The following is a 26,266-nucleotide window of genomic DNA, read 5'->3' as shown; positions in this document are numbered from 1 at the left end:
TTTTTCAAGACTGAACATCTTGAGTCTTTGCACCAAAAAACATTTGCAAAGAATTAATATGTGAATGGGAGCTAGCAATTCAGCAGCCATTAGGGAGAGAATTATAAACCACAGTCTGAGGCTTTCCAGGGCAGAGCCAGCTCTATATACTGAAACAAATCTATTAACTTAATTTTTCCTGGTTTGGCTATGAATATGGATCACAATTAGTTTATAGTTTCATTTGGGTGGTTTCCCTGATTTTTCTAAATATCTAAACAAAAGTCCTCCAAGTGTTTTCTAGCACACACTACTCCTGTTCCTCTATATGGAGCAATTCCAAATTGGATTGCTTATGATATTCTCTTCCTGCAAGCTATATTTCATCAGAAACACCTGTGATTTTTAAGTTCTTTCAGCATCTTGGTATTTAGAGAGTAGGATCTGATAGTTATACAGTGCAAACAGCAATGCTGCTGGTCCCCTAGGAAAAGAATAACAAAATGGAACCATAACTGTGGATAGTAGCATTTTTAATCAAGACAAAAAAATGAAATTTAAATAGAAAGATTCTAGAGGGTTGTTCCACTGAGCTTACAGAAACAATAGTACCTACTTCTTTTTTTCTACACAACCCTTGTTTCCTTACCCAAGGAATGACATGCAATTTTTTCTCTTTCAGCTTGAGTGATAAAGCTTGATGAAAATTTATTCTACTTGCCCTCTTTTGGCAGAGAAATTCTCCAGATAAGGTTTTAATTTCTTTCTTAGAAGTAGTTTCAAATGTCATATAGCCTCTGATCGCTACCCTGGATTAAAGATTTTCTCTGAACTTAGACAATAATTACTATGGTGATGGACAATGCATAAGGTAAAACTCATCTTCTTATTGCTTACTGCAACGTGCTGCCAAAAAAATTGTAAATATCAGATTGTGCGTGACCTTTCATTTAGATTACTGTGTGTTGTCAGCTATAACGTATAGGTTAAAAATAACTCCCTTCATCTCTGTTTTCACACATCTTTTAGAATATAAATAACAGAACAGAAAAATATGTGCGTATGTTTTCTCATCAATAGCAATTAAAAAGAGAGCTTATAAATACAAGATGGGGAAATAGGAAAATTAAAAGGGCAAATGCAAAGTTATAGGAGCATAGCTGAACTCTACGCCATATAATAAGGAAGCCAAAATAATTCAACAGATTTATGAAACTTCTCTAAATATATAACCTCAAAATAAAAAGTTATCTTCCTAAATTCATTCTTATGGCTAGTAGAACATGAACTGTGATCTAGATCCTGTTTTCTTCCCTACCTGGAGTTGGAATAAATATCTTTGATATGAAATTAAATAATTAATTCTATTAAATCAATCTAATTAATTATTGCAATCTTAAATTCAATATTACATAATTGATATGGAAATAATTGTCTGGGAAATTCTTTTTTAGACCAAAAATAATCTTAAAATTTCAAGAATCAAAGCTGTAGAAAATAGATTACAAGATGGAAATATTGCTTGCTGTGTTTTTTAAAATCTTTGATTCGTTCTATGGAACAGAATGAGTAGCAGTGTAAACATCAGCCCAACAATTAAGGAACATAAATCTCTTATACAGTGAAAGCAATATGAATAAAATACAAGAATGTGATTCTGACAATACTTAAACATCCTTGAAATTTCAGCATGCATTACACAGTTCTCTTATTCTATATCCATGTATATGCAAGAAATTGAAATCCCATTGTGAGAGATAAAGTCAAATTTGTTCTGTAAGCAAAAATTAATGACAGTATAAGTACAAAAACTCAGTTTGATCAGTCTTGCTATATTAAGCACAATAAAGGCCAAAGCAATAATATACATAATTAGTGCTTTGAAAGGAGACATTTCCCAGAACTGAAAAGAATTATGAGCCAAGTCAGCTAACAGAAAGAATTTAGGCATATGTCAGTTAGAAATCAATTATGGGTATTTTGCTTCATGTCCAAAAGGTAATAAGCCTATAAACAAACAAACAAACAAACCCAGTAAACAAGAAGACAGTTATAAAACTAGAGTGATATCTTGAAAATTCAGAAAACTAATACTAAAAATATATAAATTAGAAGTTGAAAAATTGGAAGGAAAAGAATATAAAACATTAAAACACAATGAGAAGAATGAAAATGAGAAAGAATAACACATAAGGATTAAAGTTCCATAAGTCTATTGTTCTATTGAATTGGTACATCCATAGAATGATAGAGAAGATGATAGAAAAGATGGTCAATATTGATTGAATGTGGAAGGAGTCACAGTAATGCTTCAGAATGAAAAGGCATAATGCCATCAGAATGATAGTTTTAAAAAGGTAGTGCCATTGTTTTTCTCGGAATTTTAAAATCAAGTAAGATTAATAGGTATTGATTCTTTCAGTGATTTATCCAATAAAAAATTGTATTTTAATTGCATCTTTCATATCTCTTCATCCATCATCTTCACATTTCCTTTGCATTTTTTTCTGCAGTGAGTACTTTCATTTTCTGTAGAGATCATCTTTTGCTAGTGGCGTCTCAAGTGTCATTTTAAGTGTCTAAAACAAAAGTCTTTTGGCTTCTTCTGTGTTAACAAATCAAGCACTGCCAGGGAACATTCCTGGGCACTGGAACTTGAATATGTTAAACTCTTAGAACATTCCCTGGCATCATTTTTCCTGGGCCAGCAAGTACTCTATCAAACAATTTCCAGGTATGGCCTGAATGTTAAAGCAGTCTAGGAACTGATCTCAAAGGATGTACGACCTGCTTTGGTGTCCAGGATGGTAATGGATTCTGTTCCCTGCCCCTTGGCCTCAGTGCCACAGAGTAGCCCCAGGTGCACAGCTGCCTTGTAAATATGTAACCTTTTGTGACAGACCAAATAAAGACAGATTCAAAATTAATGTCTCAGATTCTGAGCCAATGAATGTCCTTTCACATTTTTGGCCATAAGTTTTAAGTATTCCCAGAGCAAAGTCACTTTATATGACTATTTTCAAGCTTCATTTTGGACTTAATTACCCTTGTAGTATAAACCCCAGTTTTCTGTCCAATTTTGTTATTGTGATCCTGATAATATAAGATTCCTGTAGACAGCTTTATTAGGTATAACATGCCCCTTGTAAAAATAAATAGGTTTAGTTCAGAGTAGGTCTTGAATCTTTCTCATTCTTTTTAAGGTCTGCTGCTTTTTTTTTTTTTCACCTGGCTTTGTAAGTTCCCAGCACTGCAAAACAAATCTAGCAGTTTTCTAAAGGACAGCATGAAAAAACTTGAAACCTGTAATTTTCTGTATTGTCTTTAAGCTTAGAATGGTCTAGGCAGCACTTCTGCCAGATAAAGTCTCACATATCATAGGTATGAAATAAGCATTTAATGAACTCAAGGCAGATCATTTGAATAACATTTAAAGCATAGTCTTTGTGAACCTGAACTATGACTGTCTAAAAGCAGTGCCTGATTTGCCTGTTTAGAGGATGGAAACACTACCATAAACCAGGAAAGGGACAGCCATTCTGCCCAGCAGAAGCACGTTCTGCAGCTCCAGTATCATAAGTAAAATCCACCTCCCACTTTAGTCTCTGGGCAATTTAGAAATCTACATTTGTCTTTAAAGGTACACAGAACAAGGATGCAGCATATTCCTGGCTTTTCCTTGGCAAAACCATGTGTACAGTGGTACACATGGATAAAACCAGGAGTGTAGTGGTATTTTTCTTTGGCCTAACAGAATAATGATTAGAGAATTGCAGCAGCAAAGAAGAAAATTTAATTCTTCTTTCAATTTTGTTCAAAAGAGGCACACAAATACGGAGTAGGTGCACGGAAGCTCCTTGCCTTCATTCTCTTTCAAAGGCAAAATGTTGAGCATAGAAGTAAGCCAGAAGTAAGCCCTCTGGAGATGAATTGAATGAAAAATGTCCATTAATGGGTCTTGGAAACTCTCAAGCTATGTTAGAATGTGCCTAGTAAGTATTGACGCCTGTAATTTCAGGACATCTTTTGAAGTTAAAACTGTTAAGATTCCTGTCTGAAACACAGAAGAATTTTAGGCATTCAAATTTTTACTTGGGAAGGAAGGGACATTAGGTCTACAGCTATACTACAAAGTTAAAAATGCCCAGGAACCACTTCTGGTACTGAGGCAACAGGCGTGAAACTGTTTGTGTTATTAATAATAAATGGTTTTATCCCACTAAAGCAGGATGGCTTAATCCAAATTGTAAACTGGATCTTTTATAACACTATTTAATTTATTGCTATAGAGGTTTTAGGTGAAATGGATCTCCCCCAAATTAGCACAGTTCCATATCTGAAACAGTCTTCATCAAAATACTGTATTTTATCAGCTGTTTTTCTTTTCTGTTTTCCTCCACATTTTTCTATGTGTGATTAGTGGCATCTGCACTCATTAACTGGTTCTGTGATCAGTGTTGTTAGAATAACTAAGATTTGCATTATCCACAGTGCATATTTTTTCCAGTTTTCCAAGAAGCAGTCATCTTAACACACCTACAGACTTCTATTACCGTGGATTGTCATTTTCAGCTATTATTGATGTAAGAGAGAGTTGGATATGGGGATTAAAACAATGTATTTCCTTTGGAGACCAATGCTATTGCTTCTGTTTAACATCATTATATTTTTTCCAATATGTCTGCTAAACTGAAAAATCCGCATCTTCGTACCTTTCCATAAGCTCATAACTTTACCAGAACGTCTATCTATTCTGAACATTGTATTTTGTTGTATTTAATTTCTGCAGGAATTTTGTTAAGGGATATTCCTGTACATTTTAGAGGTTGTGAAGAGTGAACACATTTTACTTCAGTAATGCCATGTTTAAGATTCAAACATGGCATTACTGAAGCCAAATAGCTTAGATGTTTTCCAATGTGTTGGACCTTTGTATGAATAGTAAAATTATCCAGAGGATAGAAAACACTCCCAGAACTTTTCTTTGATATGTAAGTACTCGGGTTTTAGGTATGAACCAGATTCCAACTGCTCAAGGAGACAGAACTTCCAATAAGTAGGATCTGCCACAGCAGCCTCTAACACCAAGCTGAAACATCTGCTTCCAACCACCGCTGAATAGAATGCACACATAGTTCTCTGACAATAATTAACATCTTTTATTGCTTTCACCAGTAGTAGCATTCTTTGCAAACATTTCCTACAATTACTTACAGTCCTAAATAGGGAATTTGCCAGCGTCATGCCCATTGTTTATTATCACCTTTTGTCAGGTATGAGTGTACAAATAAATGCAGATAGAAAAAAGGTGGGAAACAAATTGATTTATGCATCCAAGACAGAAGCTTAACTGCAAGAAATCCATTCAGCCAACAGGGGAAAAATAAATCCAGATAAATTGTACAAACCTTGTAAGTAAAGCAATAGTGCCTGACTTTTGGGTTTGTTTGTCTGACTGCCAAAGGAAAAAGCAGAGTCAAATAGAAAGATATCCCGTCCTGTCAAAACTTATGGAGAATACAACAAAGCTCAAACAGTAAAACTTTCCAGGAAAGCTGGAATCCCACTGTATGTTTTCCTCAGAGAGGCAAAGCAGATTGGATTCATGCACATGATTAATTACAATGACCTGCCAGGAGTCCACACCACCATGACCCAAAAATGAATGCAGAAAGGATAGCAATGTTATAAAACAGGCAGTGAAAAAAAAGTCTGAAGGAAGGCAGAATTGAATAGGGAGCCAGTAAATTAGCTGTCAGGCTGGAGAAAACAAGACAGGAAAAGGAGTAGCTCAACGGGAGACGAAACGTTCAGGGGCTCAAGCTGTCATAATAGAACAGCTGGAACAGAAGAGCTTTTTCCTATGGTGACTATTTCTTCCCATTTCTATTTTGTGCTGGGATCTTGGGAGAAAAAACAGAGTCCATGTATGACTTCCCTTTACTCTGTTCAGGAATTCACTGGAACATGGGGACTCAGATTACATTAATGTCATTTAAGACAAATAAATTGAAAGTTACATCAGCAAAGATCCTTTCTCGTGAAGTGCTCTCTAACATGACCTAGCAAGCTGACCATATTTTGTTCAAGTGTGAACAAGCACGGCATTCATTTCGTTTTGTCTATCCATTAAAACAGCAGTATAAAAAAGAGCTCTCCCAACAGGAAACAGGCAAAATTGTCTAAAGCTTTGAACACTGGAAGAGCACATTCTGTTTCCAGTTCTGCCAGTGAACTGCTGTTCTTTCTCCATCTGTCAAGTTTCTCAGGTCATGGCTGACAGTAATGAAGTGTCATGTAAGGAATAAATAAACCATAAACTTGATAAAGAGGCTTGATAAAGAAATGCTATTTATTTTAATTAAGGGTGCTGAGCTAACTAAATGGCAGTCGCTGCCATGGACTTTTGGTTTTTCTCAATTAAAGAAACCAAATAGCTTCAATTACTTCCTACACTTCCCTTTTTTTTCTTCTGTCTTTTCATTGCCTAATTAAATGTGATGTGAAAGCAATACTAAAGAAATTACAGTAACATTGCATGCTGTTTAGAATGAAAAAAGTTTGGTTGGTAGGTATCTCTGGAGGCTCTAGTCCAACTCCTGTCTCAGAGCCATCTACCAAGCCAGGTCAGGCTGTTCAGGGCCTTGTCAAGCTGAGTTTCTACTGTTTCAAGGATGAAGATCCCATAGCCTTTCCTCTCCAGTGCTTAACCAATGTCACAATGAAATATTTATCCCCATATCCAGCTGGAATTGCTCTTGCTACAACTTGTGGCTGTTGCCTCCTTTCACTGACTATCAAAAAATCACAGAATACTTAGACTTGAAAGTGACCTCTGGAGATTCAATGTATATTAATTCTGTAAGGGTTGGTTCCATCTATCAGAGACATCCAGTATCATTTAAAAGGCCCTTTTGAAAGGATCTTCTTTTTGACACCCTGCTGCTATCCAGTATGGCCCCCAAGTTCCATGAGTTCTGTTATTCTGCTGCCAGATTTGGGCATCTCAAATGACACTCAGGAATCACTGTACTGATGGCTGATTAAGTAAATAATCCTCAAATATTCATAAGTTACACTGAACTATATTTTCATTGCCTGCAGTAGAAGTTTAAATGCTTAAAAATGCCTGTAGATGCTTGACCCCAAGTATCTAAGCAGAGCTGTCTTTTGTGCTGTCAGTGTCTGAGCTACTCAAAAGTGGAGGGACGGAACTGGCACTGCAAACATTACCTGTGATAATCTGGCATCAGTGACAGTGGCTTTAGTCACCTTCTGCTAAGAAAATTGATTCTAAAAATAGGCTTTCAACAGAATCACTGAGCACTATTAGAGATATTGTCTGGGGAAGAATACAATGCAATTCATCAGGGATGAATGTCAAGTTCTGTTCATAAGAGTGATCAGCTGTGTAACGACAGGCTGAATAATTATGATCTCTGCTGCTATTGAAAAGGGTCTCTAAAATATGGGGAGCCATGCGTTGAAAGTTATTCAGTGTTAGGCTGCTACAAAAAAACAGAGCGTACCACATTGGGATAGATAAACAATAGTTTTGTTTGCAAAACACATGAAGTAACTTGTCAGTAGCATGACCTCAGGGGGAGCACCATGTCCATTTTTGGGCAGTGCAGATCAAGAAGAATGTGGGTCAGTCCAGACAAGCAACAGAAATTACTGAAGGTCTTAAAAACATGGCCCATAAATGTTGAAGGAATTAGGACTGGGTAATCCAGATAGGGCTGAGGGAAGAAAACATGGCATGATTTAATCTTTTCTGACTTTAAAAGTGACAAAAAGAACAAGGAGGACATAAAGACTCAAGGCCATTTCTGGTGCTGATTGGTACTAAAGATGTTTGGCCACTATGATTTATTTCTCCCATGCGAGTGTATCAGGAGCAGGGTCCATGCAGCCAGTTCACCCATCACTACTGCTTAGGTCACCCTCATGAGCTAGGCTTTTGGCAACAGAAGGCTCTCAGAAAATATGAAGCTACTGCCAAACATTGAGGACTGTCCAATCTTGTAATCTTTTTTTCCCCATACTATGCATCAGCTTGTATTTGTACAAAGAGTGTTTACACCACATAAAGAGCTGAGTCAGAAACAGAGGCAAGCTACACAAATAATTTCATTACAAAATTTGACCATATTTCTGTTTCTTTAAAGACAGAATCCAAATGTAACCATCAGCTCAGAGTTAAATAGTGCTGTGGAGTTGTGCACAAAAAATGTACTTCTGTTTAAAAGAAGAAAAGAAGAAAAAATAAATCCATTGATAAAATTTTATGCCAGGGCATAGCAAGGGCCAGCTGCTGCCTAAGGGAAACGACAGGGGAGGTGATCCAGGGCAAGTCAAGGGCTCACCAGGTGGGTGCAGTCCTACAGGGCTGAGCAAATTGGGCAGGACTATGGGTTGATAGCAGGGTCTGTCAACACCCCCAGATCCAGGTGCACAAGGATACAGTCGGGGCAAAAGAAGATGGAAATAGCTGCAAACTGACACAAAACAGTTTGGACAGGGACAGAGAGGCTGTGCCCAAGCTTAAATGGTGTCCTGGCTTACAGGGTGGGGTGTGGAAGACCAGCAGGATTAGCAAGGTATATCAGTTCTCTCATGGCTCTAGAAAGTTTCAAAGGAACAAAAAATTACTTATTCTTGATTTAACACACATCATACTGATTTTAAGGATAGCTGTTTTTAGAATCAATTGATGCTACACAGCATTTTAAAGTCCAAAGGAAGGTGGATAAAATTCAATAAATACAATTTGTTCAGTACTACTGAATTCAAATGTAGACATTTCTATAGTAAATAAAATATAGACATTTCATAGTAAATATGGGCTGAAAGAGAGATTTTTTTTGTCTTTGCTTATGCTTGGAGTTTACCAAAATTACATCTTGGGTTGATGGCAGAACCAACCATGCCAAAATCTTCTCAAATAGTTATGTGGTTTTGGAAAAAATTTCATGAAATCTCCTGAGAATTGTTGTTTTTGAAAATCTTGGCTGCATCTGAAATGGGAAACAGGCTTTTCCAGCTTTGGGATTTTACTGGAAACCATAAGCAAATAAATTATGTTGAAGCTGGGAATTCAAATTTTCCCCGCCCTTCTTGGCCAGAGATTAGATGAGCTGGATGTGACATACTAGCTTCAATCCATCTGTTCTTTCAGGCACTATCAGATACATAGCTCATTTCACTGACAGCAAATGTTCTGAATAATTTCTGTTACTTGCATTCTGCAATATCCTTGGTGATCTGTTCCCCTTCCCCACTTCCCCCACAGACACAGACTTAGTTATTCATCATGTGCTCCTCACCTCATTGTACTATGAGACAGCTGTGCTCTCATGGATTGCTGTAGACCATTTGGCTGCAAAAGTTGGCTGGCAATCCTGTACAGCTGTAACCTTGGCCCACTAACTTTCTAATGAAAGCCATGCCACAGTGGGTACCAAGGGGAAAACAAATACCCTTTTGTCCATGGAAAGTCTGGCAGGGAAGCAGATCCACTTTTGTTTCAATAACAAATTTCCTTTGACTGCAGCCCTCTCTTTGATTTTTTTCAGTTAGTCAAATTAGTCAAATTGACAGAATAGCCAAGGGCAGGAGGAGACCTACAGTACTTTGGGCTACAGCTGCCAATTATTTGAAACAAAGAATCTATGGACAATTAGCAAAGAAATTGCTAAATCAATTCTTAAGAGTTCTGCCTTAATGGGAGGTGGTTTCATTCCTCAGACTGGTTTCTTTTTCATATGCACACACATTCAGTAGAAAAGCCTGGAGCAGTGAGGAATGTCTGGCATTTCTGCTGTCAGTGTGCATGTACATGGAGTCTTATTTTTAGAATCCCATCATATCCAAGTATGCATGAATTCTCACGTAACCTCATAGCATGAACAGCTCAGGGAGTCAGGGATATGAGGCTTTATCAGATCAAACACACAACTTGGTTCCTGCTGAGTGTTTTTCACACAAACACTTGCTGCATATTCCAATCGAGGGGCAAATGACTCTATAAGATTAAAATGGAGAAGAGAAGCAGGAAAGGATGTAGTAGCTGTGGTATAGCATAATTCTGCAGGACAGAGCTGAAATGCATTAACCTGGAGATGGCATGGGGACAGCTGGATGTTCAGTGCATTTTAGACAGCCATATGTCTTTTGTAATTGGCTCTAAGAAAACGTTTCTTTCTTAGGGGAAATTTTCTGTAAATAGGAGATTTCTGACGGGTCTACTGTAGTTTTCTGACCCATGCCCAGAAATGAAGCCTTATTTCTTCTCTCTTGGCCAACCATCTGATAAGCAGCCTTTAAGGGCCTTGACAATAGAAGTAAAAAAGGGTCAGGTTTCAAAGAAAGCCCAGGGAAGGTCAGCTTTTGAGAATGTGTGAGACATAGTTATTCATGTAAGAGAAAGGGGCAAATTTGAAGTGGTATTTTCCAGAGATTTTTCAATTTCCCTTTATTTCCAAAAAGAGTAAGGATACTATTTCTTACAATGCCAAAGCCCAGCAAATGTAAGGGAGACACTTAAGAAAATATCCCAGTGTTAGGGACAGAGGATTTACTGGTTCAGCCACAGAACTATTTTACAATGAGCTTCCACTTAAAGAGGGCATTGTTTTAAAGATAGGGCAAGGATCTCTAAGCTGTTGAGTGGTTTTAGATACCTGAAATTTTGCAGGCCAAGAAGAAGACAGTTTCAAGTGCCTTGCATCTCTGCTCTAGCACCAAAACATCCAAAATCACTTGGCGTGTGATTAGATGCACTGAAAAAATAAACAGGACAATATTCCACCAGGGTACTTAAAAAACAATTACTTTTTTCAGTAAAATAAGGCAGAAATAAATGTGAACCATGGGTCAAGGATTTTTTAATTTCTTTTTTTCATTGAAGTTTTTAATCAGACTTTCACTATTTAACTTAATCACTAAAGCTTGGGCCTTAAGCCCTTTGCTGAGGGAAATCCAAGTTTAGAACATAAATATAACATTCTTGTCTAATGCAGCTTTGATCTAATGAATAATAACATGGAATGATTCTTGTTCTATTACTCCCAGAACACAAATGAAATGGCCTTTTGTGTTAACTTTCTCTAGTATTGATTACATCTGTATGTCATTTATGTCCAAGAGAGTAAGACAAAAGTAATTATACTTCTGTTGGCTTAAGGGCAATCTCTGCTTTTGGACACAGAGGTTTTAAAAGGGTTGAATTGACTTCCCTTCTCCCACCCCCCCCTCCATTTTTCTTTTAAGTTTCTTTTAAAAATCAGAATGAAGAAATGGAAAAAAATGAGCTAATTATATGGCTAGTGGTACTTGTTCCTTCTTGTGAGCTTGTCCAGAGCTCATAATGCACATTTCCTTCAGAGAGGAGATAAAATTTTACATAAATATAGATAGCATGGTGTTGAGCTACTGGAACTGTGCAGGCTTAAGGCAGCCTCTAAAAATACTGTGTATGAATATGCTAAATGTCTTTCTAGTCCCCATGGTAACCAAAGGAACAATCAGTTGCTCTGAGGACAAGTGGAAAAGAAATGAGAAAAACAGACCCTTTCTGACTGGAGCAAGGAAAAGGCATGATCTCTGCAGCCTCCTAGAAATAATGCACACTGCCATTATAACTTGCAGTATGCAAACAAAGATCCAAGTATCACAAAGGGGATGGAAAATACAGAGCTGGCACAAGGCTCTGTGGTTTTACGATCGGCCTTGAGGTGCAGAGGTAATTTTCAGCCTGTAATTATTATTTCCCTGCTACTGCCAAGGCTTACATAGGCTAATCTCTCCTCTTTCAGGGTTTCTAATTGGGTATCCTCTGAACAAAGTCCCACAGCTCATTTTGCTCAGCACCCAACATCAGTCATCTTTAGACGTGCATCCAAGCCACTGCCAGGTATAAGTAGGATTGCCTTACTCCAGGGCAGAAGTACCCATTAACACCACCATATCTGCAGCATTCTCACCAGAGCTCACTAAGCTGATTATGCTGTCACAGCATAATCTTATGTGAATTTTCATAGAGAAAAATATTAAATTTTCATAATGATGAGTGTATGAGAGATCAGCTTGGTATACTGAAGACACATAATCTTGTTTTTGCTGTAGAGATCTCAGAGAGCAGGAAGGAAATGTTCCTGAGGAGCACAGGGGAAAGGAAGAGGATCTGGAACATGAATTTGAGGCAGAGAATTGGAGGAAGTAGCTGGGGAAGATGAACACCTGGCACAGTAATTGAAGTTCATAACATGATTTTACATGTGAACATCAAATCTGCACTAAATATTCTGCACCAATATTCAATATTCAAATATTCAGGTATGTTTAATACACTTTCTAAAAACATTTATCTATACACCAAAACATATAAAAATGTGACTAGAATACCACTATATTAATAACTGTAACAGTGAACAGTTCATAGCCATAACTGATTTTAGTAATTGTCTAAATTACTAATTGAGCATCCCACAATGCTCAAACTAGCGAATTAGTGTTTTCTATCAAATGATTGCTTAAATGCATTTTCTTGCATCTCATGCTAAAGCTTGAAGAGTTCTTTTGGGCTTCACACCAGAAAAATGACTGCTACTGAAAGGAACTCTTTATGTTGTGTCTCTGATCTCAGAAACATTGGCTCTAAATGCTAATTTAGAAATCCGTCACCTCATCATTCTCAGCAGGCATTGTTTTTTGAAATCTCTCCCATTATTTGAAAAGGCAGAAGAAAAATTTCAACACATTAAGTGTACTCTGTAGAGAAAAATGTATTTTTCATTCCTGCATTTCACTTCCAGAATTTCAGCAACAGATGTAACTGAACTACCAAAGCTTCTGAGACCAGATTCAAGATGTCTTCCTTCTGCTCTAGGTAAGGTACACTGTTTTCTTGGCAGTTTTTGAGTGGCACCTCCTAGGCAGAAATACGTATACATGTGCTAGGTTTTGGAATTCCATAAGGTTATTCAGGAATCTACTGTATGTGGAATGATCTGGACAGGGTTCCAGGACACATGGGGCCCACTGGACGTGATGCACAGATTGACATCTCAGAGGTGAAGTGTACACTTGCACTAGGTCTGGTCCATCCAAAACATGATCCATCAGTGAACCATAAGCAGCATGCAGTTAATACAGCAGTCTCAATATACATCATGCATTACTGTCTGCCACTGTACTAATCAAATCATCCTCACATGTCCCTGTAATCCTCAAATTCATACATGTCCATCTGGTAAAGAAATTTACTTTACCAGATGTAATAGCATGTACCAATTTACTTTCCAAATTTAGAAATTATATTTCTCATCTCTTATATCTCATAAGGCAGAAATTTTTACCATTATTGTTGTCTGTCTTCTCTTGATGCAAGAGAAGGGGAACCTAAATCCCTCATGCTTTTTTTTCTAGATTTATTTACTTTCCAACATCCCTTCTCTCTCACTGGAGGCACAAGTCTAAGAAAAGTGATGGCCACAGAAGAAAGATGTTAGCAGCAGCAGGAAGAAGATGGATGCAAGATGCGGGTTGGACAAAACTTCAAAGCAAAAACATATGCACTCACCCTCTTATCTCCTTTCTCCTTTATCTCTTGCTTCAAACACCACCAACTGTATAAGGTCTGTCAGTGTACATTAAAAAATCAGTGAAAATGCCTAGGTCTATAGAGTCCTGGGGAAAAGAATAGTATCACTTCAACCACATGAATGCATCATTAATCAAGTAGTATAAAAGTACTGGATTTACAAAGTTGTCCTTTTTCTCCAGCCATGCTGGATTTTATCACTTCCAACAGGTGGGGCATGACAAAAGAAAAGAACAAGGTCTTTGGATTATCAGAGCTCACTGTCAGTAATTGTGAGGACTGCAAGGATTGATAATATCATGGGCTGGGCATCCAATTCAGATATCTGAGTGCAGAGCTGGTTTTTACTCCTGCATGTGCTGAGGAAGAGCCTTAAGGGAGTTGTACAAAGGCAGGCTCAAAACATTGCCCTTCCCTGCCACACACTTCATGGCCCAAAACTGGAGGGGAACTAACGAATGCTATAAATAAAGAAAAATAAATACAAAAAGACTAAAAGAGGTTACAGTAAAGCAGAAATTGGAAACAGGCATAAGTCAAAAAACAAGCAACAGTCTAAGTACAGACAGGCTGGCATCACGTCAAGCTATGGGACATAAAATAATTTAAGGCATTCACCTTTAAAAAGAAGTCGTAAAAATGCACTGGTTGTATCAACAACTTAAGCCCTTCTACAGAATAAAATCTCTGTTTGCTTTTCTTTCCCCTATTCTCTTTTTTCATACATCTTGCATTTCCCTCAGGTCCTATTCCTCACAGATAAATTTTCTTCCTGCTCGGAAATGCATTATTTAGAGTACTTAAGCCCAGGGTTTTTTTTAAATTATACTGATAAGCAATGGTATTTTTCTGGGTCTTTGACAAGGGGTGACATTTTTAAAATAATACTAAGTTAATGCAACACAAAATTTTGCACAATTGTTTCTACTGTAATATGTCTCAAAATAACAGCAAGACAGTTAAAAGTATAAAAACCTCTGAAGAGATAAAAGTGCTTTAACTTTGCCATCTATAAAGATGAACAATTAAGAAAAACTAATCTATGAAAATGAGGTTACCATAAAACAGCCCAGAATAGTTAAAGTGAACATTTTTTGTTAAATGGGAATAAAATATTGTTGAAAATTATTTAAAGAAATAAAAACAAACACAACTTTTTAAAATCACAGAAAACATAAATGGTATTGGCTTTGTCCCAAGTAGAAACAAGCTAAAATATCCATGTGGTCATAAAGATTTTCCAGAATCTCCATGAAACTGTGAAGTGAGTCACAAGGAGGATTTTCCTGATGCAACTATGTATAAATAGCTTAAATAAAGTAAGCAAAGGAGTTAATTCTGGCACAAGAGGTCTGCTTTGAGTTATTAAGAAGTTACTCTCTCTTCATGTATCACTCTCAATTTAAATCAATGAATACTACAGCTCAAACCACCAGAGAGGAGTAAAACTTGGGACTGGTAACTTCTTACCTCATTCCCAGTCACAGACTTTGGGCTTCTGGGAATGTCCTCTGCCCTTTCTTGGCTCAGCACCATTCAACCCATCTGCCTGCCCCACTGCCTTCCTACCCCTTCTGCCCACTGAGGAAAATGGAGGTGTAGCTAGGTAGTTGAGAAAGATAATTTGTTCCAAGCTGTTACGTTTCTCAAGTGAATGTCAGATTAATTTATAATTGTGAGAACTCTTGAAACATTTCCAGCCTTACACAACGTGTTTGTTTTAGGGCTCCGGTAATGTCTGTAATGTGTGGGTCTGCTGAGATTTGGAACAGATGCATTATTTTCATCAGCCACCTGGAAGAAAGTAAAATATTGAAAAAAGTTGGTTTATAAGGACTCCCTGGTGTCCACAAGCTGGTCTGGTTAATAAAAGAGAAAATATTTCTGATTTTTTTCAGCTGCAAAACAAATAGTAAACGTATCATTGCTGCTTTCTGTCAAGGACATTAAAATGTCAGAAGGCTTGCAAGGCGTAAAATGGTAAAATGAACACACAGTAGCTTGCCCAGTGTCCTGATTTGGGGGTACATTAAGGATTTGTGAATGTACTTTTCAGACTTGTCCTGTAAAACTGAAACTGAAGAGAGAAGGCCTCAAACCTGTGTGCAATTTAGTGTAAACCAGGTGGTTTTAGCAGGAGTTAAAAGAAATTCATAAGATTGTTATAAGTTTATAAATTATTTTACTGGGAAAAAGACACACTTGAAGTTTGCACTTTTGAGAGCAAAAGATCTTTGAAAAAAGAAAAAGTGACCAAGGTCAAATGGCAGCCCAAAAAATTGATTTCTCCAGACTGAGCAATGTTCAGCTTGTTGCAAATGCCCTTGAAATTGCCAGCAAACTCTTTAACATATACAAGTATCACCAGCCACAACATTTGCTGAAGTCCTCCCGTGCTTCCCCTCAATATAATAAAATGTGGCAAAATCCTTCGTAATCCCCATTCCCTTCTTTGAGAGAGAGGGGCCTGGTCTATCTATCTTTAGGCTGAAAAGAGGAACTTTGTGTGCTCAGCCCTGGGCCTGGAGCAGCCAAGGACATTTTCTGCCAGCAGTGACTTTGTAGGTGGAGCAAAGCCTCAGGCAGGGATCAGGAATATGTGAGGAGACCCCGCTAAACTGCAATGCTCCATCTGCTGCTCGGCTCATATATGGTCTCATGGTGACATCCATAACAAGAAATTCCCAAGTTGGCTCAAGATGGAGCTTCTCTTATGCAGCCATTGGTTTTAAAGACAGTGAATAACAAATCTTCCTGTATGCAGAGGCCAGGGACTGTTACAGACCAGCCCACAGAATCTGGATATTGACAGGACAGATAAGCCTTTAAAGCAACTCTGGACATTGAAGCACAGGGGTGTTTAATATCCAGGATTTCTCAGGTAGATTTACCTTTAAAAAAGTGTTTTAAATGTCTTCACAGGCTGACCAGAGTTTTCCCCCATACAGATATACAAGGTTTTGCCTGAATTATTTTCACAAATTTTCCTGAAATGTCATCAACGTGAGGTAAATGAGGTAAATTCCTAACTACTGCTGTGAATAGGGAGGACACAGTATATACAGGAAAAGGCACTTGTCAGGGACAAGAGGTTTTGTCCCAGATATACACAATTCAACAGCACATGTAAAGACCAGTTGTTTCACTAGACATCCTAAGCTGCTGGCCTAAAAATAATGTTTGGGTAGATAGTATTCTAAAAGAAAGAACTGTCTGGCTGGCTGTGTTTGCAGGCTTTACAACTCTGAATGTACTTCTTTACATGTTAAAACTCAGCTGAAAGACGTATACACTGGAATGTCCAAACTAGGTTTCAGATCTATATATTTCATTGAAATTATTTTTTTTAATTTCATTGGAACTCTAAAATTTCAAAGGAAACAATCCTCATCTATTGCCAAGACAACATCAAGTTTAACTGAAGTTGTCTTTTGTCTCTGCATTTCAGAGATCGAATGGCAATGATTAAAATATGATTTTATGGCAAATATTTATGCATCACTACGGAAATTCCTGCATTGTTCTTGTGTGCTGGTCATTGTATAAGACCAACTCTTCATACCACAGTCAGTTCATCTCATCTTTGAGATAAAAATTATGACATTTATATGGCAAAGTGCTGTGTAAAGAGATCATTGTGAGAGAAGCTGGCACTTCTTGAAAAAAAAAATAAACCAAATAAAATGTTTATTTTTCAAGCCTCTCTTCTGCTAAGTGAACTAGAATATAAGGACAGTTATAATACTAAGAAAATGAAATATGGAATACATCCCTCTCCTTTCACCCCCCAAATCTAAATCTTCATTATCTAACCATTTACAATGAGCTACATCTGCAAACCTGCATAGCTGCATTTGAAAATCCCAAAGGCCTAGTACAATTCCTAACAGATGTATCATTGCTTTTATACAAAGGGGAATAATGTGGCCCACTAACCACAAGAAATACATCAAATTATATCTCTGGTGATGACTCTAGTGTCTGGTGATGATATCATGTGCCAACCAGTTTTTTAAGCATCTTACACAAACCTAGAATTAGGCCTGCCTGTGAAGCTCAGCAGAGAATTGCACTACAGTTCACTTCTTATTTCCTTTTCAGAAATGCTATGGAACACTTAATTGAAATGATAATGCATTTATGAAGTCTATTATTTAGTAAACCATTTGTCATCCTTACATCATGGATATAATCCAGATATCAGGTTTGCAGGCAATGTCTTCTTGTGTTAGACTAATTGCTCTGCTGGAGTTTGATGACATGCTTGATTTTCCAACTAAGCCCAATGTGGAGTCAAAGTGGGAGTGAGACGAGCAAACCTGGATGAAAATCTAATGGAAGTAGAAGGACTAAGATGAGTAGTTAAGGATACAAGGGGAGGAAAAAGAGCAAGCAACCAATGCAGAAGAGAAGGCAAACTGAAGGGTGGATCAGAGAAGTGACAGCAGGGCTGCACCCAAACAGAGCTTGTCAGCTAATGTAGAAATTACATGGACCTGTAGTCTTCAAGCAGCTCACATAATTGCCAGTTATCCCAGGCATTGTCTACTCCATTGGTTTTTAGATATCTAAAAGTTGCCATTCTTTGAAACTCATTGGCCTGTTTGTGCTAACTTTTTGGAAAATGTTAGTTGGAATGAGATGGAAATGTGCAGGTTCTTTCTAACTTTAATTCTATGCTCAACATTTTACAGAGAAATCTCTAATTGAACTTCCTATAATAGAATTAAAGTTGCTAATTCCTTTTGGAGGAAGGGAATGAAAATATAATTCAAGCTATAAAGATATACCTATCTTCAGTCAGAAGAATTTGAATTCAGCTGTGAAATTAGCCTATCTCTCATCCTTCATCAGGTACATTTATGAAAGGGACATCTTTTACATCTTTATCAGGAATTCTTGATGAACAACTTGAAAGAAACAAACTTGTTATTAGGATGATTGAACATTGTATGGCTGCAGAAACTAGTGTTTTGAGAAAGTAGAAGCATGTCTTCTCTGAGTCCATGCTTTCCTGGGAAAATTTAATTTTGGTAAATATGCTAACAGAATGTGAAGACAATATTTTCCAGATTAATTTAGGATGAAGATTGTCTGAAAACATCAGACATTCTGATGAAGGATGGAATTTAGAACTCATTAAACATCTCAGAAAATTAAACTGATAAAAATTTAATTCTATCTGCTAGCAAAGACAATATTTTTGTCTACGCATTGTCTGATGATGAATTCAAGTTCACTGGGGTTCAATGAAATTCTGAAATGTTCTATGTTTGTTTTCAAATTATATTAACTGGCATTTTTCCTTCAGTTTAGTTTCAGATGGATAATCTGATGTTCAAGTGATTTGAGAATTTATTTTTAAGGGCACAGGCTATCTGACAGGAATTAGATATGCACAAGTATGGTCTCACTAATTCTTCACATGCCTAACTCCATCTACAGGATAGGAAGGAAGAAAGGACAGGGAATTCTAAATCTCCACTACAGAGCAGCTGGTAGGAAGTGACAGGCCATTATCAGCCACTCCCAGACCTGGAAAACTTCTGTCATAATCAGATCACATAAGACTCAGCTTCCCCCTCTGGTTAAAAGTTCATGGAGGTGTTGTACATGGTAGATTTGTCTTCCTTTGATCAACCAAAATTCTATTCAAAATAAAGGCAAAGATCACCAAAATAAAAAATAAACAAGGAAAGGAAATAACACATGAGAAGTAACAGTAAGCTTTCTCTGAGACACGACAGGCCACCAGTGAGCTTCAGAGATTTTGAAAGACTTTAAGAGGCCTGCATTATTATGTCTTTCTTACAGACGGGAGACTTAAATATTGAGAGCTTAATTTAATTGCCTGAGCATGCCAAAAGCTAACCCAAGAACAAAACCATCCTGTTTCTTATCTTCAAGGCCTTCCTGCCTTCAATTAATTGCTCCAAATCTAGTCAAACAAAGTTAAGAGATGTTTTTTTCCCTCTGTCTGCCTTGATCCAGAATATATTTTATGATCAAGATGTCAAATAGTATCAATGTAGAATCCAATAAGTCTGGAGACAGGAAGGTGAGCAGCTCCATTAGCCAAGTGTCCTCTCCAAAGTGTTTAAGATCAAAACTTCCTCCTAAATTCTATTAAATACTTAGGCTAACTCACAGCTTGACTCCTAGAGTTGAAAACTGTTTTCTTGCTTTTTTATTCTAGTTTAGGCAACTAATTCTACCTCTGACTTTTAGTGTTAAAAAAGCATTTTATTTTGGTTCAATTGTGTATATAAAACACATTAAAAAAAAAGAAGGATATATTGTGTAGAGTACTCCCTAACAGTTCATTTCCACTTCTCAGTACACAGGTCTCTGCATTGCCTTCAGGTCAGAGAAACAGAATTGTAACAGAATAGAAGCCCCAGTTAATGAAAAATAACTAATACATGGATAACTAATATACAGATAAATAAGTAAATAAATATATATAAATAAATAAGTAAAAAATGCCTATTAATATCAGATACAAGGAACAAGACTCCTAACCCCTGGTTTTGGCTGGCATAGAGTTAATTTTCTTCCCAGTGGCTGGTACAGGGCTGTGTTCTGGATTTGTGCTGGTTGATAATACAGAGATGTTTTTGTTATTGCTGAGCAGGGCTTGCACAGAGCCAAGGTCTTCTGTGCTTCCCATGCTGTCACGGTGGTGAGGAGGCTGGGGAGCAGACACAGCCAGGAGAGGTGATCCAGATTGACCAGAGGGATATTCCAGAGCATACAGCATCATGCTTAGTATATGATGTGGGGGGAGGAAGGAAGAAAAGGGAATGTTTGTTTTCCCAAGTGATCATTGTGTGTGATGGGCCTTCGGTCTCCTGGAGATGGCTGAGCTTGGGAAGCACTGAATTAATTCCTTGTTTTGCTTTCCTTTCTCTGTTGAACTGTGTTTATCTCAACATGTCAGTTTTCTAGCTTTTTTCCCTAGCTTTTACCCTTCTGACCCTCTCCACAAACCTGTTGGTGGGGGGGTAAGAGGCTGCATGGGGCTCGTTTGCTGGATGGGGTGAAACCATGACATCCTGTCAAGTTCAAATGATTATCAAAGGAGTATACAATGTATTAACACAGTAATTGCAATTTACAACTTGGAAAACCACATTTTAAAAACTGCAGACAGTTCTTACATGGTGGTATTCCTTTCTCAAGGAACAGAACTTTCTAGATGATGATCAGTAAATCAGCATAAAAGTAAAAGCGGGTATGATGTATTTAGATATGCTGCAAATCTTGAAAATTAACGATTTAATTTTTTTTTTTTTTTGTACATCCTGCACTCACTTTTGTACAAATTTTACCATGGACTGAACAAATTAATTCCCTCAATTTACTTCAGGGATTATTCCACACTTTGAGGATTTGAATAGGGTAGCTCAATGGCCATTTTTCTCCTCCCAAAATTGCATATTTAAACCACCTCAAAAAACCCCTTCCTTCCATTTTCCCAAATATTTCCTTCAAAATAATTGTGAATTGTTTCCATATTTAGACATTTCATGATGGTTGCTTGGTAAAAAGTCTGTTAACTCCCTTAGGAAACCAGTCCCTATGGGACCATAAATACTGGTTCTCTCTTACATCCATTCCCTTTGACAAAACACTTCAGTGAGGACTTTGGATCACTTGTTTAAGTACAGGATCACCAGTGTCATGCAATAGAGAGTCATGTGGACTACAGAGGGCATAAGAAATATATACATCTTAGAAATAAATATATGTAATCACTATAGTCACAAAGACTTTACTCATGTATATATATACATCAAACATTTCATAATTAAAAGAAAATACACACAATAAAGGGATACCATTTTCAGTGGAGGTTTCCTTCCTGCCTCCAGCTGGAAATTCATGTATTCTATAGAGATATTTAACTAATTGGCTCTCAAGTTTACAAGACAAAAGGGAAGTATGGATTTTCTGCCTGATTGCCAGAGGTTTTATTCAGGGCCCAAGAGAGAAATGTGTTCATGTAAGTCATGATCCTGTGCATGCTTCCTTAGTGTGCTGTGCCAAGACTGATGTAACAAGCCTTGGGAATATTCACTGAAGACCCAAATGTGCTAACTGAGATCTGAGATAAGAGCCATCATCCTGTCAGTTTGGCAAGCTGTCTAGAATTCTCTGAATCTCCTGGAAGAGTCAAAGTTATTCGCTAAAGAGTGAAGGATTTCCTTATAGCTTGCCCAAACCACAAAAGATGGCTTTTACATGGATTCGAATTTCATTTGTAGCTAGCACTCACAAGGATGGACCCTGCATAATAAAATATACCTAGAAAAAAAATTAAACATATTCTAGGAAAACATCACTGTTTTTAAGACAGAGGCCTGGGACATGACAGAGAATAGGATTTCTTCCTAATGAAAATATACTCTTCAGTGCTGTCATACTGTAGTAAGATGACATTACTGAAACTGATCTCCTGATCTTGTATCTTAGACACCAAATTCCTTCTTCTTCTTAATACACAGAATCCAGAACTACCCAGAACTATAGGAATATTATTTGATTATCTGTGTGGAGATCCTGGCCCAACAAGAGTCTTTCTCAGGACGGACCATGAAGTGTCAATGACATCACCACACTGACTTAGCAGAGAGAAGATTCCAATCCTGTCTTATCTCTTGCTAATTTTTATGGGATTTTAATGTTAATATTTTAATGTTAATTTAAATATTTTTTATGAGCTTTCAGATGGGGCTTTTTATGGGCAACTGTTTGGTCGAAGATAAAAAGACAAAACAGAAAAAAAATGGTCCACTTAGGGAAGCAGTTTCTACAACACTTTTCCAAGATTACACCTTATTTAGAGTTTATATTGCAAGTACTTAAATTTTCTATAATCCCATAGGAAAATTAAGATTATGATTTTAAAACAGGTGAAATGAGCTGCACAGTCACTGACATCAGCTTTCTTCAGACCAAACTTAGTACTAGTATCTTGGTTGCTTTGCAAGAACCTGTGAAAGTAAAGCTATAACATTTTCTGTGAAAGTCTGGGATTAACATTCTAGTTTACACTTAGTAATAACCAGTCAACTACTCAAGATTTGGTTTACAAAATAAAGGTGTAATTGTTATGGCATTTCCATTTTCTTCTATTTGATCCCTTTTATATTTACTATTTAAAGTAGTAATTTTTAAAAATACCACATAAATCAGTTTTCTATGCATAAATATTCTAATAATGCAAATAATAAATATTATGGATTTTAAGGTGGCCATAGTTAAATATTGCTAATGCAAATGTTTCTCCAAGACAGGCAAGATGGTTTGCAGAGTTTCTAGTGGAGAAGCAAAATCATAACCAGCAATTCAGTGCAGAACAGAACATACTTCTCCTTTCCAGCCACCTGTGAGCGAGTGATGCCACAAAGCCCACCAAGCTGGTACTTGCAGTGTTAGTCTCAACAGAGACACCAAGGCTTGAATGAACTCAGGTCTTCTTCTGTGTCTGAGTAATTTTCCAGAGCTGTGGTGGTGTTCAGAGGTGCTAGGAAGTTCTCACATCTGCCAACCTTGCAAGCCAAAGCATTTTATTTTCCAGTGGTGCAAATCCAACACTAAAATATGCAAAATTCCTGACCACAGCTATAGCTTCACGTAGCCCAAACTCTTTAAACTTCTAATATAAACAGTTTCCCCAGCCATATTTTTCTGCTCTTTCATAAGTGTGGGCCATTCTTGTTTTAATCTAATTTAAATTAGAGACAGAACTAAGGGCTACAATACAGGAAAGCTGAAAGGGAGAGACAAGATTATCACTAGGAAAACACAATCTACACTGTTTGTTAGTACACAGTGTAAATCCTGACTTTCTATCAAAGCCTCCCTCTAAGCTCTTGAACCTTTAAACAGTGCATCAAGACTGAAGAAAACAGCAGCAGATATGTGGGGATGGGGAAAGCCAGAGATCATCACCAGCTTTTTTTCATTTGTGAACATCTCACCACAGAAGGGAAGCAGCAGCTCAGCCTCTGTTTGTTTTTCCTTTGCTTTCTTGTTCTCTCAAGTGTGGTCAGTCATACTTGGCTAATTATTGCTACAAAGAATCTACAAGAATCAGAACATCTATACCAGATTACATAACTTGAAACCTTAAGTAAATAACAAATATAGAGAAAATTAAAATAATTACTGATAAATCTGGCTTACTTTCTAGACTGTTTATCTGATTAGAGTAACATAGTTAAATGCAAAATCATTCATGGGGGAATAAAGAATCTGACTCCTACTAAAAAAATGCAGGCCTATAAAATGACTAAAAGCAGTTCTAAGATCTGGCTGAACATTAATTCTTGGTGTCATTTAGTGAAGAAGAGTCATCCTACACTGCAAATGGCACCCATCTAAACTTGTAGGCTTGAAATTAAAACAAAAAGGCTGGTCTAATTTAAAAGTTAAACTATGGGTTAGGATGAACAGTTCAGCAGTAGAATACAAAACTATTGCATACTGAATTTTTTTGTGAGAGTAATCCCTACTGCACTTTAAGTTATGGTCATGCGGAGGTAACATTTTAAAATTTTGAAAGACTGGAAGCCTTTTAAAGACACTATTCAAACACAAGATAGTGTTTTAATGCAAGACACTCTAGACAGACTGAGTTTACTAGAGAAGGCTACAGTGACTTCTCAGGGCTTTATAAAGTCTGTTAATCCAAAGCAATAGGTAGGAGGTATGCCCCTTTTTTATCACTCCCAGTGTGCAAAATCCTTGAACTCAAAAAAGTAAGATGACATTTTCTGATATATATCTGCAGATCAAATAAAAAATACTAGCTGCTTGTGAAGTAGGATTTGGAGTAACAACAGCATTCCACCAAAAAAAAAAAAAACCCAAAAAAAACCCAAAAAACAAAACAAAACAAAAAAACCCCAAAAAAACCCCCATAGTATGAAGGTTTTAAAATCTACATTAATGTTGGCCTGTAGCAGAAACAAGCTGTCCTTTTCTGACTGCAAGGCACCTATTGTTTGTTATTGCCTGAATTGACCGTTGATATAAAAGAAATCCCAAATAATCCCCCTGCAATATTTAAATACTCTCAGTATAAGAGAACAGCCCAGCAACATCCAAGGCTGAATACAATCATGCAAAGGCATTTCAGATGGAAGAAAACATTTATTCCACTTCTACAATGTCTCCAGTCTGCCGCACTCCATTCAAGAAAGCTATTTCCACAAAGCCTAACTTTAAAAAAAAATCATTTTCTGTGACAGCATTTGAGTTTTTAAATAAAAATGTAGGTTGCTAAATAACTGATTTTTACCCAGAGATAGAGAAAATCATTGGTTAAAACAGCTTGAGTATTCCTTCAGCAACTGGAATAGCTCTCTATATATGAAAGTTGTTATACTTACCTCTCAGGTGTAGCAAAGAGATGGCTTTCTATACAAAGAGTGACCTAGGAAAGTGCAAGCCCTCAGTTTGTTGTCTCCTAGCAGACTTACATGGAAGTGTGAAATCTGTGTTACTGGAATCCATAACTAACAGTGCCAAATCTGTCACCCAAGCACAGGAAAAGAACAGGAACTGCTCTATGTCCCTCAGGGAAATGTTTTTAACTGAATGTCTCTGAAACTTTCTCTGAAGTACCTCATTCAGACCTCTCTTGTCCTTGTTCACAAGCCAGGACCTGCCATTCTGGGTCAGGCTGATGATTTGCCCTAACAAACACCTTGACCTTCAGTTCTGAATTCACATTTAAATGTGAAATGAGTTCACATTTAAGTCCTCTAGCTGTGAGAGCAGGTAGGACAGAAAAAAAAATAAAACTTCACTGCAAGAGAGGCAATGCACAGAGTGGAGATAGAGGACTAAAATCCTGCCTTACTACCACTAGTAGCTTGTTCAACAAATTGTGAAATTGCTTCCCAGTGCCTCCAGACTCTCTATCACAACCTAATATATGTGTTGCTTTGGTAAAATTAACCTGCTTCTATATTCCTAATGAATTTTTGCCTTTGCCTGAAAAGTTTCAGAGGCCTTGATGAAATCTTTCTTTTTTTCTCCCTGCTAAAACAAAATAAGTATCTTATTTCCTTTTCTCTGGACAATTCCTGACTACTTTTACCCCTCCATCTGGACACCTTTTTCATGCTTATCTCTATGAAAAGAGACATGAAGCACTTTGCCATTTCAGTCCTTGGAATGGCTGCACATGAGATTAACCACTTGGAGCATCTCATAAAGATATAAGTAATAATGAGATTTGTTTTGGCAACTCAGCAACAGCACATGACTTGTGGGAATGTAAAATTGTATCACTGAGGGAGGCATCAAAAAACCACGAACACCTTTACCAAATACAACAATTAAGTTTACTCCCTTATTGCAGGAATTGCTGTTCTGTTTGTTCCATTTCTGAATCTAAACAGATATTCAATTCATAGCATTTCAGCCAAACACAGCTATCCAGATCTTTTTGTAACTTAGACATATCTGATCTGTACTCTGCTCCATCTGTTAGCAGGCTGTAATGAATAAGCCCTGTGAAAGGACCATTCATAACACTGCCAGCTGGACAGCAAATTCATTGGGCCCAAAAGAAAAGGAGAAGTTATGCTGGAGGTGCAGAGGTTTCCTTGCTATGTCATAGCAAGCTAAGTGAGGAAAAAAAAGGAAAGTAACAGAACTATGTCA

At 37.2% G+C, this 26,266-nt stretch overlaps 1 long non-coding RNA gene across 1 annotated transcript in view; it reads left to right on the top strand.

The window, feature by feature from the left end:
* Positions 1 to 15,207, top strand: part of LOC135296103 (uncharacterized) — a 49,864-nt gene extending 34,657 nt beyond the window's left edge. Inside the window, exons 2-5 of the long non-coding RNA XR_010358149.1 lie at positions 11,799 to 11,896; positions 12,109 to 12,318; positions 12,798 to 12,871; positions 13,411 to 15,207. This is a non-coding gene — a long non-coding RNA (uncharacterized LOC135296103). The remainder of the gene's footprint in view (positions 1 to 11,798; positions 11,897 to 12,108; positions 12,319 to 12,797; positions 12,872 to 13,410) is intronic.
* The last annotated feature ends 11,059 nt before the right edge of the window (positions 15,208 to 26,266 follow it).

This window comes from Passer domesticus, chromosome 3, assembly GCF_036417665.1.
Source record: "Passer domesticus isolate bPasDom1 chromosome 3, bPasDom1.hap1, whole genome shotgun sequence".
NCBI classification, from domain to species: domain Eukaryota; kingdom Metazoa; phylum Chordata; class Aves; order Passeriformes; family Passeridae; genus Passer; species Passer domesticus.
This window is presented reverse-complemented; position numbering and strand designations above follow the sequence as displayed.